Source organism: Falco biarmicus, chromosome 11 (assembly GCF_023638135.1).
Source record: "Falco biarmicus isolate bFalBia1 chromosome 11, bFalBia1.pri, whole genome shotgun sequence".
Classification (NCBI taxonomy): Eukaryota; Metazoa; Chordata; class Aves; order Falconiformes; family Falconidae; genus Falco; species Falco biarmicus.
Window position 1 is genome coordinate 20,863,282 of NC_079298.1, and position 12,769 is coordinate 20,876,050.

The 12,769-nt window shown below is 36.7% G+C and overlaps 1 protein-coding gene across 11 annotated transcripts in view; it reads right to left on the reverse strand.

Annotated features, from left to right (window-relative positions):
• The window catches only part of ZNF644 (zinc finger protein 644), an 81,314-nt gene that overhangs the window by 20,241 nt on the left and 48,304 nt on the right, over positions 1 to 12,769 (reverse strand). For all 11 annotated transcript variants that reach the window (XM_056356414.1, XM_056356419.1, XM_056356417.1 and 8 more), the window contains one exon: positions 12,491 to 12,542. The gene's annotated coding sequence lies outside the window, so the exon portion shown is untranslated. The remainder of the gene's footprint in view (positions 1 to 12,490; positions 12,543 to 12,769) is intronic.

The window sequence follows — 12,769 nt, forward strand, 5'->3', positions numbered from 1 at the left end:
TAGTTTTTCAATTCAACATTATGGTACGCTATCCACATGATCCACATAGCTACAACTCCATGGAAATTCTCTGTATTGTGCTTGTCTTGTTTCAGATCAGCAAAAGGGCAAAACAAATACTTTAACTTCCTTTGAGTTTGTAAAAAACAAACCTTAATGTAACAGGACTTATTTACTATTTTGAAGATAAAAGTAATTATATTTGAAGAGAAATATAATAAAAAATGTCACTAAAAATGTTTCCTTTGCTACCTAATCATTGATCTAGCTAGTTTATAAACACAACAACACTCATATCAGATGCATAATAAATGCTTAAAGTGTATGAAATATTTCATTGTATTATTTATCTATAACATACCCTTATGTGAATGTTCTACTCAACACCCCAGTTTCTCACCTTAAGAGTTTTGCATTTCTTTGCTGTTTTGAAATGGGTCATTTTCCACCATAATAAAGACTTCCAATAAGATCACATTCAAAGCTATCACCCTAAAATGGTGATAATGCACCACCCAGCAGGAGTCTTTATGTCACGTACACAAGTTAGAAGTGGACAGTGCAAACATACACTAAGAATCAGTAATGCAAAAGTCAATTAAAAGAAGTGAAACCTCCACGGATGCACAACAGCTCCAACAATTTTACAACTGAATAGTGCAAGCTTCACATAATACCAAGCAGCAAAGTATAAAAATTTTCACAAAAAGTTTAGAAGACATTTAGTAAGTCAATTTTGCCTGAAAGTCGTGCATTTTCCTCATTTTATTACTGCAGAGGTAGGCAAACGTATGCTCAGTCAATTTGAGAACCTAGATTAGCTTTTCTCAACAGGAAGCAACATTGCTAACGAAGTGGCAAATTCAGTGTTAATGAGTGGCTTCACTGCTACCACCTCTGAGGTAAAACCTTCCATGTTCCAAGTTCCACCCATCTGTTCTGGTGTGAGGGGTTCAGAGGAAGAACAGACGCTTCCCATTTAAAGCAACCTCATTGGTACCCCCCAAACAGCGGGGAGGCAAACTGAGAATATCGTGCCTGCTTGGAGATTGCAATCCTCATTACCAGAATGGCTCCTGAAAACTTTTCACAGGTTTATGTGATGCAGACAAAACCATGTTGCTCTACACACAAAACCATACTGATGCTAAATGCTAGTGTTAAAGCTTAAGTTAAAAAGGTGGCTAGGGCACCCTATGATCACCTTTCAACTGGGCCTCTTCCTGAGTTACCATGAAAAATATCTAAAACATTACACTGTGCTATCATGTAAGAGACTCCTTTCCATATTGTGTATTTATGGAGATTGTGAACTATTCCATATGGATCTGATTTGAAGTCTTCTATGGTAATACAGCTGTCCCTACAGATTTCAGTCTTTGAATCAAGCCTGAAATGCTTACTGTATCAATAATATCGCTGTTACATTTTAATAATTTTCTGCTAATTATCACGTTTTTTCCAGCTATCAGGGTGGTACAATTTACTATTTTATGTGCAGGACAACAAGAAAGTTAGCAGTTTTAACAGCGTTGTATTAAAGAAAACTTAAAAGAAATTAAAGACAAATATAAAATCTATTTTAAATTACAGTCTTGTGATGACACTGAGTCAAGATGCAATATTTAATTTACATTGTATACTCCACATGTAGAAATGTATGCAGTAACAGTGCTAGGTTTAACTAGACACACACAAGAAAACATTCCACATAACGCCATCATTTTGAGGACACGTTATCACCTAACTTGGACCACTCAGGAAGCACAACACTAAACTGAAACACTACTTAGTCTGAACACTCGGAGGGGGGGGAATATATCATTGGAACAACCAAGATGTAATCAAGGCCATGCAATATTCTTTGGATCACATCACATCACATCTTTTCCATCACAGTTTTAAAACTATCTTCTCTATACCAGATCAGAAACAAAAATGTATTATTTCTGTCAAAATATATAGTAATTAATCCTTACCTAGTGTACTTGAAAAGTTAAAAGTTGAGATCAAACTTTAAATTTGCTGGAAATAGTGCTTGTTATAGCCTCTACCAGGGCAAACACTATACAGTTGAGGTAATTTTTATTTAATCACATAGTGCAATATACCTAGGAGATAAGTAAGTATAAAAATGGCAATGCTCAAAAAGCCTACACAAGCGTACACAAACCCAGGCTCATACCTTTGAAACATACTTATTCAATTAAAGTATTTCAGTTAAGCCTAGAATGACTGTAATGCAGTTTAACAGTGATATTCCTGGATTACGTGACACACTATTTATTAAATAGAAATTATTTCATATTTAGAAGTAGAAAACAACCAGGTATTTAGCCAACTAAGCTACATTCCACCCCTATTTAAGTACTTTCAAATTTACTATTACAAATTATTGTTTTTCTTCACAAAATATCAGGTTTTAAAATCATGAGTTTTTCAGATATGACTGCCTGTGGCCAGATAGTCTAAGCATTAAAAAAGCATAAGGTCAGATCTATCTTCAAGCTGACAGATCATAATTTAAATGCCTTAGGCTAATCTTATTGTCTCAAAAATCTTGAACATCAGTATTTTTGCAAACTATCAGCACTTGCTATAACACCCTTACTACACTACATCTTGAGGTTACTACAGAAGAAATGAGGTGATAATTGCATATTAACATAATTATTCCATAATCCCTCTGAGCAAGCTTCCTAGGTCACTCAGTAATTCAGATTAGATGCAACCTTCCTGTCATCAGATCTATGCTGTCCACTTTCTGTTCATTAATAATTCTTTTTGATAGGAATGTCCTTAATTCCATTTTCTATGTACATTATTAATTATATTTATTATCAGTAAGTTTATGACATTTTCAAGTTCTTATTTCATAATGACAACTTTGGCTATGTAATAGGGTCACACACCAAATAAAGAGTATTGCCTTCATGCAATGCTAGTTCATTAAAGCTTACACTCCAGCACTAAGTGTACTATGTTGTTGCCTGCTAGCAGTTGTACTTGGAGATTTGCCAGTTTCTGTTACAAAAGCCATGTTATTTTACAAGGATTTAACAGATTTGAAAGCACACTGGAGCTGAAAAATTAAGATGGAAGAATTCGGCTGAATTTGTGAAAAGCATGGAGTACTTTTATGTGTTTTGATATCAAGTTCTCATTAAATTCATAAATATAAGCCAGTGAGCTAAAAGCACAAAGCGACTATTAAGTGGCTCAAAAAACTTAGAAGCTATCTCCTAAATGGATTTAATCAGCCTAGTTAGTAACTAAAGAAATACGCTACCTTTCAGCAGTGCTGTAATGAAGGCAAAAATACACTTGTCCTGTGCTAAGTAACTCCTCAGAAGTCAAGTTCTTTCAGCAAATATGTGAATAACCAGGACACTCAAGGGATTATCCAAATATTCAAGATATAGGAAAAGTGTTTCAGGTTTGCACTGTTCCCATTTAGATTCTTCCTCAAGACTCTGTTATGTAAATAGAGAAAACTAACAAAATCTATCATTTTATCCACAAGCAGTCCTGTAATAAAGCTTTCTTAAATGACAGTTTATATTAAAGATGATGGAACCAAAGTCACAGATTTTTAGGCAACAAGCAGCAGACCAGAGAGAGCTTAGGCACAGGACGAAAGAGGTGTCTCCTTCCACTATGCCCCATTACGCAGTCTACTACTTTAACGACTTAATCACAGCAAACATCAAGCACAGAGCTTCCGTCAAAAGTGAAATGTTTAAGAGCCCTTGGAAAATGAAGGTTTGTACAGGGTAATAGAGGAACTATTAGTGTATTAGCATAAACCAGCCACATCTTGAGAAAAAAAATCAAGTTACTCAGAAGATAGCTGTGTAGTATCTTTGCTTCATCCACACAGCAATGCACACAGCTCACACCTCCTGACTTTGGGTGTTATCTAGCAATATGAATACCTAAAGTCAGTATAAATCACAATACTTCAATCATTAGAAGAATACCTACTACTTGTTTTCCACTTTTTGCCATCTTAAAAAGCTATCCAGATCCACCCTTCAGATGAATAGAACCACAAAGCCTGACAACCAGAGAATGAGTCAGTGACTCACCTTGCCTTCCTCTAGTTTCTATTTATGTTTGCAAATTAAGTTGTTGAAAATACATTCCCTTCTACATAGCAGACACTATTTGTAGACCTCCTTACTCAGCTTTGAAACCTACAAATTCACCTGAACAATTCTGGATTTTTGTTTTAACTTCGGTAGTTAAGAGACAGCTTGTTTAATATGCACAACGTAATGAAAAATGCTCTCCCTACTTTACATATAAGTATATGGTTATTAATATAAATAGAGTCTAAGGACTTCCACTAAAAACTAGTTATCTTCAATTCAGATCCACAGCTGTTCACACAAAAACACAAGTAAAGAAATACAGTTATAGCCACCCACAGTATAACCTTTTGTTATACTGCTGAAAGATTCACTGAGTTGTCATACGTCTGTGGAAAAAGCTGACCAAAGAGAAACTATAAATTACAGAAGAGTCATCACACAAAAGCTGCCTGTAAGATTATACTCTGGAACATCAAAACTGAACCATTCTTCTTGATAAGTTTGTTTACCTGAAACTTTGTTTCTAATGAAACAGTTTATTCAAAAGCTGCGTGTTAGGTAGTAAGGAGAAAAAAAAAAAAGGTGTTTCCCTAAAAATGTCAAAATTTCATAAGATTTATTTCTGGTCTAAAATGTTTAAGAGTGATATTTTAACATTTCATATGTGAAAGGAAACAAGACACAACTGAAAAATAACCACCTTACAATTCAGAAATCACGGAAGAGAATACCATTACTGCCACCGACCATTCTTAATCTTATTCCTCTAATATTGATTTGCTTGGGAAAATAAAACCAGTTTGTCACAGTGGGGTGCATCATGCTAAAATTCAATACTGAAATCAATAAAATAAATGACAACACAAGTGTCACAAGAAGCAGACATATGACTTTAAAAAAATACTCCTCTAGTTGTAAGTGTTAAAGGAGCCGTTCAAGATGGTACCATTGGTAAAGACTTTTCAAAGTGAATTAGGTATTTCTAAAAGACACCTAGCAAGTACAAAAAACCCAGGATTTTGAATGTGATAACTTAAGAACAGTCACATGTTTTCTGGCAACTCCACAGGCTTCCATAACTCCCCCCCAGCACTCAACAGCCCTGTTCACAGAGGACAGCCAAGTACCTAAGTCTCCGTGTTCCTGCAGCTCTTTGTCTAGTTTGGATTTTTAGTAGTACAATCTGGTTTGAATTGCACTGCCATTAGTTTCTACTAAAGATGAGGAAAATTCAATATTTGATTGTTACACTAAATGCAGACACACATAGACAAATGACTAGCAGCACTCCACTAAGAGAGACAGAAGTTTGAAAAATACAGACTTAATGCTCTATGATAACACACGTTATTTCTCTCCAAAACTGTTCCCTTACATACTTCTGCATGCATAGATAAATTCTTTTCCTTCCTGTCAATCTCACATGCTCACACCTTTTTTTCCCTCTCTAAAGAAACTTAATGTTTGAGAAAATACTTTTAATCTCTTTCATCACCATTACCTGTGTTTTTCAGTCAAATGTTTTCTTAAGCCTCAAGCATAGTAACAAAAATTGCTTTTATCTGGACACAATACAATGAATAGTTTATTTTGTAACCATCAGCATCTCAAAACAACGATGTTTTTCCTCATTACAGTCTATAAATAAAAGCCCTGCTCCCACCCTTGTTGTGACACTGTCTTTATCATGCTGCCAAAAAAGTAAGGGTTGTGATGAGCGGTACAAAGTGTAGTTGGTGGCCAGTAACTAGCACTGTATCCTGGGGTCAGTACTGGGTCCAACACTGTTCAACATCTTCATTAATGACCTGGATGATGGGTCAGAAGACACTCTCCAACAAGTCTGCTGCTGCTAAGAGACTGAGCAGAGTGGCTGACAGACCGGAGGGTTGTACTGTCATTTAGATGGACCTCAACAGGCTGGAGAAATGGGGTGACAGAAACCCTGTGAAGTTCAACAAAGTAAATTATGAAGTCCTGCACTGTGAATAATTCCATGGACCAGTAGATGCTGAAAAGCAGCTTTGCAGAGAAGTACCTGGGGGTCCTGTTGGACAGCAATCTGAACATGAGCCAGCAATGCACCCTTGTGGCAAAGGCGGCCAACAATATCCTGGTCTGCACTGGGAGCATTGTCGGCACACTGAGGGAGGTGACCCTTCCCCTCTACTCAGCACTGGTAAGGCTAAATCTGGAGCAGTATATCTGATTCTGGGCTGCCCAGTCCAACAGAGATATGAAGCTACTGGAGACAGTCCAGTAAAGGGCCACTAAGACAATTAAAAGACTGTAGCATCTCATATGAGGAAAGGTTGATAGACTTAGGACTGCTCAGACTGGAGGAGAGAAGGCTCAGTAGGATCTCGTCAGCGTACAAACATCTGAAAGGAGGGTACAAAAAGATGGAGCCAGACTCCTTTCCAGTGGTGTCCAGTGATAGGACAAGGAGCAACGGGTACAAACCAAAGTATGTGAGTTTCCATCCAAAAGCAAGGAAAACTTTTTTACTGCGAGAGTGAATAGCACAGGTTGCTCAGAGAGGTTGTGGAGCCTCCAACCTTGGAGACATTCGAAGCTGTCCAGACACGGTCCTGGGCAAGCTGCTCTAGGTGACCCTGCTTATGGCAGAGAAGACCGGACAAGATCCCCAAGGATCTCCCTTCCAACCTCTACTATTCTGGGATTCTGTTTTAGTATACTTTGCCACACAGTATCCAATTCTCACTTACTTTACTCCTTTTTAGAGTGCTCATATGTTCAGACTGTCCACTTTCTCCTTTCATTTCAAAACATTAGCAATATAGGCACAAGAGTATTTTAATAAAAAAAGTTCCCAACTACTGACTTCAGATTTACTGTTCTGGCAGCTTAAGAAAATTACAGAAAAACGATTAGGTATACAGCAAAAGTGCATATCCCAAGTTATGCTGAACATATTCACAGCAAAACTGTAATTTGATAGCCCTTTCCCTTCTACCTCTCTGCCAGCATTCCTGTTTTCCAGAGCGCTCTCACTAAAAGAAGTAATATTATCAGTCAGTAAAGTAATATCACACCCAAATTTACAAACATGCACTTCCCCATCCCACCTCATTTTCTACTAGTATTTTTACAATTCAGGACTCCCACAGGATGAATCCCTCTGTGTCACAATTTATCAGAAGCCTTCTTGATATGTCACGCCTCAGAGGGGCCGAAGGATGCTGGATCCTCAGTGTCAGCTTTTCAGGCAATACAATAAAAATATTTCCTCCTCAGAGAACCCACTCCCACTAGCAATGCTCTGTTATAATTCCAGTCACAGTGAGCAAGACGTTTCATGAAGAGCACACGTTTAGGGAAGTACTTGCATTCTTCCAGGCTCTAGTCTCACCACTACAGTCCTTACATGGGGGATAATACTAACATGAAAGATCTGCTGTCACTGCAGAAGACTCTGGCTTGCAGAGAAGAGGAAGTTGTCTCACCATGGAGCCATATACTGTCAAATTACTGTGCTATACATTGGAATTATGCTTTTCTTTGATGCAAAGCCAATTTAAATTAACTCCTGCCTTCCTCCACTCCCCCAGGTTCCTTCTTTCACACTTGATCAACAATTTCTTTACCTAGTTTAAAAGGCTGGGACCCACGCACTGCTGAATTGGCACAACCATGAGGCAACAACTATGAGTAAGGGCAGAAACTTTTACTAGATTTGTTGACAGAAAAATCTACTGGGGAAGCTTTTCCTAAAATTAATATCAATAAATAAAGAAGTGAAAATGCAGAGCATGTTTCAGAATGCAAAAAAGAAGCTTTGGCAGTCCTCTATTTAGCTGCAAAAGACAACATTATGAAGAATACTACCATGAAGCAAATTCTACATTCTAAAATTACTTGAAGTACACTACTCAATTGAAGTAAAATGCTAGAAGTAAATGCCAAAATAATTCAACTGGGGAATGTTAAATACATCTTCTGAGAATACTATTAGCACAAGAAGTGCTCTTAAATTACATATTAGACATGATAGCTAGGATTTCTATAGAGACATCCAAATGCAAATCCTTCCAGTAGGTTTAATAAACAGTACTTTCATTTCTAAACCACATCACTAACTTTTAGAAATTTTAAAACAGATCTACTGTCTCTTAACCTATAGTTTTACAGAATCAAAGTCACTTCATCTGCTCAGAAACAAGGCCTTTTGAAGCCAGGTACTGCCACCAAGTGGTGGTGAAATTCCGTATGCAAATCTAATTACTCTCCATGTGTAAAGCACACGGAGCTGGAAACGTTCCCCCAGCCACCAAACATGAGTGATGGTCTACTAACACAAAGACATTTAAAATTAATCAAAGCAGAACCTACAGAATTTTCATATCCAAATCTGAAACTGACTTTCAATTTAAAACAAAGTTTTTTCCTACAATTCAGTCTTTTTGTTCAGACACCTTTTGTGAGCAGCTGGGTAAAGAACCCTTATTTTCCAATAAAAATCTAATATGTATCAACGAACTTACTCTAATAATTAGCTGTTTTCCATAACTCTATACAAATTTCCCATGACTACAACTACATGGCCACAAAAGTCTTATTTTCAACATATCCCAAATTTCAGACAAAGGTAAACTCAGTAACTGAAGCAGAAGACCTCTTAATTCTGACCTTATTTCCTATTATATTAAATGAAAGTTGTAATTATTCTTATCCAGCATTACCTGAAACATACCTAGCAATTTCTCATGCTTTTTGCTTTTTTGGCTGGTTACTACACGCTGTACATGTTTTAATACTTTCACAAATTTTAAGATGGTCTCTCCTGCTAATATAGAGAGACTTCTTAACTCCTAGAGCATGCTGGTTTTCCCAATTATAAAAAACTACTTGAAACAAACACTATGCTTTTACTAATTTAATTTAGAACCGTAGTGTAATGAATTGCATTAGTGATACTCACTCATCCTTACCAGCAAACTGGCTCTCATCATCCTCTACATTCTTTCAGTGATCCAGGGTTAAAAAGCTAGTAAGATTGTAGGTAACAGTGTCAAATAAGGCCAAAAAAACCCATCTTGTACCTTTTGAGATTAACAACGAAAAATTCTGTCAAATTGGAGAAAGTTATCATACTTACTGATGAACAAATGAAATGAGAGTTTTTAAAAGACCTAAAGCTATATAACTCTGTATATGACCAGATGAAGACAAAACTCATTAACTCCAAGTGACAAGAAAAGATAGGGTTCACTCCCCTGATAACTGGGTTTTGTTCAGTTGTTTAAAAGTGTAAAAAAAACCACACAACAAACAAAAAAAAGTCATTGATATAAGTGATTTATTTAATGGCAGAAAACTCAACTTCATGTTACCAGGATAATATGAACAAGATGAACATTGTAGGAGATCCCTGTCTGAGCCGAAGAAACACAAATCCCACATACTCAAATTTATCCTGTGTAGAATTCTGTATATAACTCATGCTTCTTCAACATATGTGATGCCATTATTCATTTATTACATTCTCCACTTTTAGGTAAAGCAATACTAAATATGTTCAAGGCAGTTTCTGGAACCAAGTCTGGTTTTGCCCTGTATCTCAAATGCTTAAAATCTGGCCTCACACTACACACTGCTACAGGGAAATTCAGCATAAACATCTACCTTCTATGACATTTCCTCTTACACAGAAGTGTGACCCATTACACTGTTAACACACTGAAACCAAGATTACTTCCTCCTAACTTTCCCCCATATTTAAAACAAGACAGGTCCTCCCATGGGGCTCAGAAGATGCAGTCTGGAAGTCAGAAAACCTAAGAACAAAGACTACAGTTATCCCAATAAATTCACTGTTTTAAATACTCTTACACCTGTGGGATTTTAATTGGCAAGAGATATATATATATTTATTATTTTCCAGAAGTCAAGGTATCATACCTTTCACATTTGCCTTAGGAAAGCAAAGGATCTGAAATTAGAAGAATGAAACGCCTAAATCCTTTATTCAAAGAAAACCTACATGGAAAGCACACTATCAGAGTCATTAGGAAATGCATTCTGGTCAAGAGCACAAGAAAAATGTTTAAGCAAGTATTTAAATCACATTTTCAGCTATTGCTTTAAATGACCTAAGTTTACACAAAAGGACAACTCCCACAACTCAGTGCAGACTTAAGTTCATTGTTTAGACACTTATAAGATGCTGCAGCCACTACACTCATGAGTGGAGACAGAAGACGGAGGCTTTGGGGAAATGCAGGTTGTTCTTTAAAATGAAATCTTTCAATCATCCTTGCCGCCCTTCTCTGAATCTTCTTCAACTCTGCTACGTTGTTTTTCAGTCACAGGACTACACTAATAGCCAAGAAGCAATACACATTGCAATGCAATGCATCTATGGTACACCACAAATTTGTATAACTGGATCCGGTTTTTGTTTTATTCTGGTTTTTGTTTTGTTCCCTGATAATACGTAGTATTTTCATTGATTTACTGACTATTCAGTTGTCATTTTTACAGAATCGTCAGAACCTCAAGATCTCCTCCAAGCAATAACAATACTGATCAAACGTCATCACACTGTTTCCATGTATTCTTTTACACATTTTTCTGTTCTCTTGTTATGCATTCAAGAGCACAGGCTTTCTCCTCAGAGACCAGCTTTTTTCCATTTTACACAGCTAACCACCATTAAGATGAAAGGTCTTTGGAGTTTCACTCAGAAGATTTCATGCCCAAAGAACACACTCAGTTATTTATATATTAGACGTCTCAACTATTTTTCTGTATTTAAACCAGTAACGAGATAACACATAAATTAAGAAGAGACAAAACTGTAAGCATTAGGTACTGAAAGCATTAGAAGACACAGAGAACAATCTAAATCTTACTGTGAATTCAAGTCCCCTCCCTAGCTGTAATTCTTGTTTCACACTCGTCCTCAGATAAAGTATTGCCTTTTGCAGAGTTATATTAATTCCTTTTCTCAAAGCAGCACGTTCTAGGAACCTGCAAAGTCAGGGTAAGCAGTAAACGTCCTCTATGCATAAGTATATACATACTACAGCAGTATAGCTTACTTTTAGCTGTTCATAGTTCAGAAGACAATTCCTAATCAAAGCCCTGAAACAGTTACACATTATACAAAGGAACAACACTGAACGGAAGAGTTAAGTTCCCCATAAAGCATTCTGCTGTAATCAGTATTTTAAAATTTACAGCAGCAGCTCTAAAAGAAGTCTTAGCAGAGCAAAGATACAAACAAAGCAGGTCATATCTATTTTAAAATGCATGTACTACATTTTTAAAGCTACATTAAGTCTATATATTAACTGGAGATCAGAAATGAAGAATAAGCTCATCTGAGCGAGTGGGATCTCCCTTCTCACCTCTTCAAAATATCAAGTCACCACAAGCAGCTGTATTCTGAGATGGCATATTAGTCAAACAGCAAGCAGGAAACTTGAGCAGCCAGCTTTTGTTTGTTATGGAAGCCTGTGTACACAAGTCCATTGTGCTCTGTCTCCACAGCAGAAAATTTACCAAACTGTGGGGCCTTACCTAAAGGTACTATTGAAAGACTCAAGCTAAAACAGATTAAAGCAAATTGCTCTTTTGTTAAATGTTTCACATCATTTAATGGAGAAGAGATTAATTTTATAGGTCAAAGTATTCCTGACGGAGAATATCAAGTAACATGAAGAGAAACAATCTGGGCTTAGCTAAATTGTTTTTCTCCAGGTAAGAGGGCGGTGGTAGAGGAGAAGAAATGCCAAAGTTACAGAAATTTTTTCCTAGACAGACACTTTGCAACTGCAAATGAACACAAGTTCTACAGCTCATGAGTACCAGCAGTAAATCTTCATATACTTTGTCTTCCAAGTAGCTCCCAAAGGACTCCTGAGGACAGGAAGGCTGGGGTGTGTGTGTGACCCCCAACAGGATTTCATTATTAAAAATATGAAATACTATTCTGGTAGCTGGTCAAGTTTCCCACACAGTTATTTATTAATAGACTAAGTGCAAGTTTAACACACTGCTTTGACAACGCGCTTTCAAAGTACACTTTCAGTACTTTGAAACCAGGCGGATAATATGCAGAGAATGAAATTCATTTGAAGTACTCCTAATTTTGAGTCTCAACAGCTAGCAGAATGCCTTGATAGCTTTTTGACTATAATACTTTAGGGAAGAAAAGCATAATTATCATCATAATCTTTAAATATTAGGTGGGTGTGTGTTTTGTTCCTATTTTGGTATCACAGAAGTAACACTATGTTCATAAATTACAGTAATCAAGACACATGTTTCTATACAACTTGCACTGACCACATTTTCTGAGTGTTTAGCAGTATATGCCAAGGATCCAAGGAATCTGACAAGAAAAACAAACCCACAAAGCTTACTCTCACCTTTGTTCGATTTACATTAAGCTGTGAGATCCACTTCCACATGAAAACAAACCTGCAAAATAAAACAAGAACTTACTGTACACAGATGTCATTGTTCTCTGATTGTGTTCTAGACTACCACACAAGACAGACAAAGCACAGAGACAAGAAATCCACAGCGACAGAAGTATTCTATCAGTTTTGTCTCAAGGTAGAAATATCAAAATTCCAGTGGTCGTCTCTCAAACACACGAGTAATTTTCAAATGTTGGTACTTCAGTTAAAAAACCCACCAAGAAA